Raw genomic sequence first — 7000 nt, forward strand, 5'->3', positions numbered from 1 at the left:
AGGTGCCCGTGTGCGCCGCGAGGGCGCCGCTGGGGATCCGCTGGGCTGAGCAACCCCAAATGTGCCATTTCAGTGCAGTTTGGTCAGTTCAGCTTTGCAGGGGAAGAGGATGGGAGCCTTTGGAGCAGTTCTGGCTGTCTGAAAGGCTTTGTGCAAAGCCTCTTCACCCTGAAAATCCCCAAATTCGGGTGCTGCTCCTGTTCTGGGCAGGCCATGTAACAGCTGAGGGTGGTGCCTGGTGCCTTCCTGGCTGCTGGAAGAAAGCTGGGGGTCTGTGGTGTGTGCCCTGCACCCCGGGGTGCTCTGCTGGGTGCTGGCACCGTGCTGGGTGGGGAGGTGGAGGGGTGGGGCAGTGTGGGGTGGCAGAGCTCGATTGCCCCGTGCTGGGAAAGCCACTCCAGTCCCTCCCAGCTATGTGCCCGCCGTGCTGAGGTGGCGCCCGCAGCTGTTGCGGCCGTGCTGAGAGCATGGCAGTGTCTCTGTGTTGTTCTTTCAGACCCCACTTTGTCCCCGTGTTTCCCATCCCTCCCCTTCCTCTGTAACTGTGGAATATAATCCTGAAAAAACTGACCTTTCTGCAGCGCTGAGGAACGCGCTCCGAAGACCCGCAGGGTCCATCCAATTGCACGGACAATATCCCAAATATCCCAAATATCCCAAACTGCCCGGGCCTCCCGAGGCTGCCAAATCAAACACGGGATCTCCTGTATGGCCTTTCCTCTGGGATTTTTAATACCTCTCTTTCAAATAAGCTCGGGAGTTTATGCAACAGCTTCTCCAGCCGGCGTTTCCATCCCGAGGAGGGCACACAAAGGTGCAAGAGGAGCCGTGGGGAGGGAAAAGAGCTGATTTTGCCACGTTGTTTCACGGCTTCAGAAGATGCAGTAAAAATGTCCTTCTCTTACTGCTGAGTTTTTGCTGGGGGCCGTGAGGAGAAGCAGCAAGGGAAGGGAATGTACAGGTACTAAAACTTCTGGAGTCCCCCCAAAAACATCACAGAATGTAGAGGTGTCAGCCATGGAACAGATTCTGATTTCTTCTTCCCCTTCTCCTTTACAGACCAACGCCCACCAGTTTTAGGGGATTTGTGTATTGGCAGGAACAGGAATTGATTTGTATCTGTGCCCATCCCACCGTATCGTTCTCTGGCTCCTCCCCTCCCCGATATACTTGACACACTGGAGTTCTGTATTATATTTTTTTTTTAAGATGATTGTCTGTTTTTTGTTGTTTTTACAAGTGTTGTGGAAAAGAAAAACAAATGTAAGAAAGTTTAAGTATTTAAAAATGTTCCAAGGAAATAAAAGGGGGTTTTGTTATTATTCTAATATATTATTGTGTACCTATTGTAAATATGAAACACTCCTATTTTGCAAGCCAAGGACTCACTTTGTACTGTTGTTATATATAAATAAAGTTTACTGGTTAAAAAAGCCCTCCTGAGTGGCTCCTTTATTTTCCAGTATGTGCTGTGTGGCATTTATTTATGCCATGTGAGGAATATTTATTTACTGAATCCCAGCAGCAAAAATGGGTGAGTGGAAATCCCAGACTGCTTTGGGTTTGAAGGGACCTTTAAGCTCATCCCATTCCACCCCCTGCCGTGGGCAGGGACACCTTTCTCTGTCCCAGGTTCCTCCAAACCTGCCCAACCTGTCCTTGGGCACTTCCAGGGATGGGATATCTGGAAATAACCCCTGCATGGTGAAACTGGGGTGGGATCCCCAACACTCACAGGCAGGAGCAGCTTTAGGCACTGCATGAAATCCCAGTTATCTCCACTCTAGCTGGAGCAGGAGCAGCAAACCCTGTTTGTAAATAAAAGACCTGGGTGAGTTCATGTTTCCTCCTCTCTGAAGTGCTCAGTCCTTGAGGTGAAACACTTTTGTTTCCATTTCATAAATCCAAGGCAGCGTCTCAGCAAACGCTGAGAGGCATCTGCTGAGTCGCAGGAACCAGCGAGCGACTTTTCCAGCAGCTGTCTGTCAACTTTAATGACCAATATGGTCGCAATTACAGCAATGAACTTTCTCTAACAGCCCAAAATTACTCTGGATGATGATAAGTGACAGAAAAATGGAGACCCTTAAGGAAGCATTAAAGAAGAAACATGTGGATGCGGAACAAGAGGTCTCACTGCTTTTTCTGGGGGATCTTGAGGGTTTGGGTTTTTTTTTTCCCCTCTCCAAATTAGGTACTAAAAAGGATAAATCTACTCCAGAAGGGGAAGGCATGCTGTGGGTCACAGCAGGGAGTTCAGTGCTGCCCTGGGATGTGTTTTTTATGGACATTTGACTGAATTCCCTGGTTTTAGTGTAGGGCTAATGGGGAGATGGGAAGCTGCTCCTGTTTGAAGGGAATGCAAATCCATCAAGTCAGAGCAGCACTCTGCTCCTCAGGCAGGTCATTCCAGCTTATTTCTCTCAAACTGAGACCAAAGCTTGACACAGACCTCAGGGGGGTGGTTTGGCCACGTCCTGCTGTCTCCCACTTGAAACCAGCAGATTTTAACCTCCCCAGACGGATCCCACGGGCTCTGGGCTGGGAGCCTGGAGCCATTCCAGTGCCGTGACCACCCAACGTGGAGTGGAGCTTTCACATGATTTGTGAATTAGGGAATAATTCAGACTCTTGTTTTTCACCTGCACCTTGGGTAAGACTAAATTTAAATAATTAAACAGGAATTAAACCACGGTTTCCAGAGCTTTTCTGGAAGTGTTTTACCTTTAGAGATGCTGTTCCTATACTGGTTTACTCACGGCCACTGCGCTGTAGGACAGACCCTGGAGGCAGGACAGCAGCTGCCAGGAAAATCTCCACTCCCCTTTGGGAGGTTATTGACTCCTTCAGCTCAGCAAAGGAGAAAGAAATTCCGACATGAATCGACAGCATCGACCGTGGGGTCATTTGTATTCATCTGCACCTTGTTAATAGATGTAATAAGGATACTCAATTAAAAATTACATTTTATCTGGCATGCACTTCACAGGCCTTTATTGGCACTGACAAGGTCAAGTGATGCTTAATAAAGGTTATATAAAATGCAGATGGCTTGGATCCCTTCATCATCCCCACACCCAGCGCAGAGGAGTGAAGGGCCACAGACACAGCATGGAAAGAGTCAGGAGAAGAGCAGGTTTGGATCTTCCATGGGAAGTTTGGGGGTCCCAGCACTGAAACAGCAGCAAAACACTCTGGGGTTTCCCCTCATTGCCCACTTTGTCCCTGCCACCCCCTGCATCCCCTTGGCCAGCTTTGATTTCACTCCTGAACGTGTGGGATGGTCCTGTTGTTTAATCACTGTCACTCTGCAGATTGTGCAGCAGATTTTGGACGTCCTGGTGCTGGCTTTTCCAGCCTGGTTATCAGGGTGAGCTAATGGAGGTGACACTTCCAATTATCAAATCCAGTCGTGGCATTAATTTTGATCTGTTTAAATTTCAGCATCTTTTCCCTTCTGCGAGTGCTTAGCTGGAGGGTGACATAGAATTGTATGGAATCAGACAGTGATCTCAGACTGGCAATAATGGCCACAAAAATCTCCTGCTTTTTATTTATGCAGGGTCTGCAAATATTTAAGTGGCCAATTCATTTGTAATGGAAATTTAATTCTGTGTTATTGGACACTTCACTGCTTAAAATGGAGCAGTTCACTAAAACCTACATTAAATCCCCTCCTCTCAACTCCAGACTCTTTCCAGGGGACATTTGGGACCCCTCGCCTGCTGGGGTTATAAAAATGATAATTTAATTAGAATTTAAAAGTAATAATAATAAAACATAGAACACATTACCCCGGGTGCCAGGTCAGCCTGGAACCTGCAAAATATCGGTGTTGTCCCAGTCTGAACGTGATGAGAAGTCATTAATTAATTTAGAGATCATCCCAAAGAGAAATCTTGTCTGTGCTCCAGAATATTGACAGGTCTGTGCAGGCAAGTGGATATAAAATAATGTGAAAGTATAAAAACACCATATAAAATAGATGTACAGCATAATCCAACATGAACATGTCTGTATCTGTTTGGATCAAGAGTACACCCCGAGGTCCATGTTAAACTTAAAATTACAAATATCGATGCCAAAACAAAGGGTTTATTTTTACTCCCAAATAATACTTAGGAAAATGGGAACGACTCAGGCTTTATTGTCACTTCATAATTAACTCCAGTGAAGGAATCTAATTACAAATGTTCGATGCTGCCCTGGGGCAACATGTGTAGGAAAAGGGAAGGAGGATGGTCAGGCTTAAACAACTCAGGTAAAAATGAACTCCATGCTAATATTTGATAATTAAGAATGTCTCTATCAGCTTGTCTGGCTATTAATGAATTGGGCTGTTCTTTTCACATTTGATTACTGGAGTTTTATGATGCCTGCTCGCCTTTATTGCTCCTGGGAACGGCCTTGGCTGTGGGCTGAGCCCCAGGAATAATGGTAGAGGATGAGCTGGGTTGGAAATGATCTCAAATGATCTCAAATGATCTCAAATGATCTCAAATGATCTCAAATGATCTCAAAATCCACCCCTGCCATGGCAGGGACCCCTTCCCCCATCCCAGGCTGCTCCAGCCCCATCCAGCCTGGCCTTGGGCACTGCCAGGGATGCAGGGGCAGCCCCAGCTGCTCTGGGCACCTGGGCCAGGGTGTTGGGAGATTGAATTCCATTTTGAGAGCCTCAGCACTGCAGGAACATCCATCCCGTCATCCTGCTGGGTGCAGGGCTGGACACACAGACCCCTCACGTTGGAGCGGTGGGAGATGGCTGGGACTCCCTGGGATGCTGGGCAGGGCTGCCAGAGCTGGCTCTGGACAAAAACACCTCGTGCTGAGGTGACAGTGGCTGTCCAGGACATGGCCAGGGCTGCTCTGGACACACAAACCCCTCGTGCTGAGGTGGCAGGACATGGCCAGGACCACCAGGACATGGCCAGGACATGGCCAGGGCTGCTCTGGACACACAAACCCCTGGTGCTGAGGTGACAGGACATGGCCAGGGCTGCTCTGGACGCACAAACCCCTTGTGCTGAGGTGACAGGGCATGGCCAGGGCTGCTCTGGACACACAAACCCCTCGTGTTGAGGTGACAGGGCATGGCCAGGGCTGCTCTGGACACACAAACCCCTGGTGCTGAGGTGCTGCTGGGTGGCAGAGCTGCAGGGTGAGCCCAGGGCTGCCGAGGTTGCTGTTCCACACCGGGGCTGGCTGTCTCCCATGGATGGAATTGTCATTCCGCTCCAGCTGCCGCCTGCCTGCAGAGGAGAAAGCGTTTTCTCTTTTGTTCGCACTCAATTAGGCTGAGCTTTGAGGAGAAGATGGGAATGCTTAAAAGTTCCTCTTTTTTTGCAGCATTCAGCCCTGACAAAGGGAAGTGTGGGGATGATCTCAGGGGGAGAGGTGCTCCTGAACGCCTTTGGAAGGATTCTTTTGACGTTCATTTGATTTTTGCAGCGGGAACCTGCGATTTCTCTGAGCTCCCCACAAAGGCATCGCCTCGGGCTGTACAGGGGTTTATGGCCTGGGTCATGGACCTCATGCATATTTTGTATGTGCTGAAATAACATTTGAGCCTCTGACAAGGCCGGGTCAGCGCTGCCAGCTCCCTTCCTGGGAGGGACAAGGCAAGTCACAGGGAACAAACACACCAAACTAACAGATCAAGGAGCAGAAATGCTCCAATCCACCCTGGGAGGACTGGAAAACTCCGAGGCTCGCTGTGTGCGTGGTCCAGCCTGTTTGCCTGCACGGGTCGGAGCAGGAGGATGGGTGGATGTTTCCAGAAGGATTGGGATGAGGAATGACCTCCCTGGCCAGCAGCCCTTGCCATGCTGAAGGATGGATTTCACCTCACCTGCTGCAGGTGAATAAAGGAGATCAGTGTTTCTAGAAGGCCAATCACCTTCTGGAGATGCTGGAATTCCCTGTATTCCCGTGGCTGGAATAATTCCCAGTATTCCCATGGCTGAAATTCCCAGTATTCCCATGGCTGGAATTCCCAGTATTCCCATGGTTGGAATTCCCAGTATTCCCATGGCTGTAATAATTCCCTGTATTCCCATGGCTGTAATTCCCCGTATCCCCATGGTTGGAATTCCCAGTATTCCCATGCCTGTAATTCCCAGTATTCCCCTGGCTGGAATTCCCAGTATCCCCAGTTTCCCGGTGGCAGCAGGAGCTGCTGGAGCTCGGTGTGTCCCGGCAGGGTGAGGCTGCAGGGAACGCTCCTGCAGTGGTCTCAGCGCTAATTGCAGGTCACAAACAAACAGCTCATTTACACACAGCCACTAATGAACCGAGTGTCTTTTGACGGGAGCTGTGCCCGGGGGAGCTCTGCGGGGAGATCCCAAGGTTGCTCCTCTGGAAGGAGGCAGAATTCCCTCCCTCCATCCATGGAGGAGCTGCTGGTGGGGAGCCAGTGCAGAGCTGGAGGATTAGCAGCTTGGTAATGGATATGGGTAGAGTAATAATCTGTGGAGTGATTAATATGGAGATGATTTTTGGATTAATAAGGATGCAGCAGAGCTGTCTGCTCAGGAAAGATGTTTGCACTCTGCAGTTCGAATGCAGTGACCGTTACCTTAATGCTGTGATTAAATCCACATTCAAGGCACCTCATTAAATTAGAGTGTAAGAGCGAGTTCTTATAACCCACAGCAGGAAATGCATTCAGGCCTGGTGGGTGAAGAATGCCAGAAGATCCCTGGAGCACCTCTGGGAATGTCTGGCAGCTGCCAGCCCCGCTCTGCTCGCAGGTGTGTGGCTGTCAAAGCTTCACCTCAGCTTTGAAGCTGCTGCCCTCCAGCAGGGACCCTGCCCATGGTCACACTGCCACAGCCACCCCTGAGAGCTGTGGCACCTTCGGTGAACTCAGTTCAGCTGCAGGATGAGTCTGGAGCAGAAAAATCCGCTGCAAACCGCAGCTGTGGGGCTCCTGCCATGCTCTGAAGTGCACTGAGCTTTCCCACCTCTGCTGAGCCCTGGAAACGAGGGCTCCTCACTT

This window comes from Cyanistes caeruleus, chromosome 24 (assembly GCF_971803275.1).
Source record: "Cyanistes caeruleus chromosome 24, bCyaCae1.hap1.1, whole genome shotgun sequence".
Lineage (NCBI taxonomy): Eukaryota > Metazoa > Chordata > Aves > Passeriformes > Paridae > Cyanistes > Cyanistes caeruleus.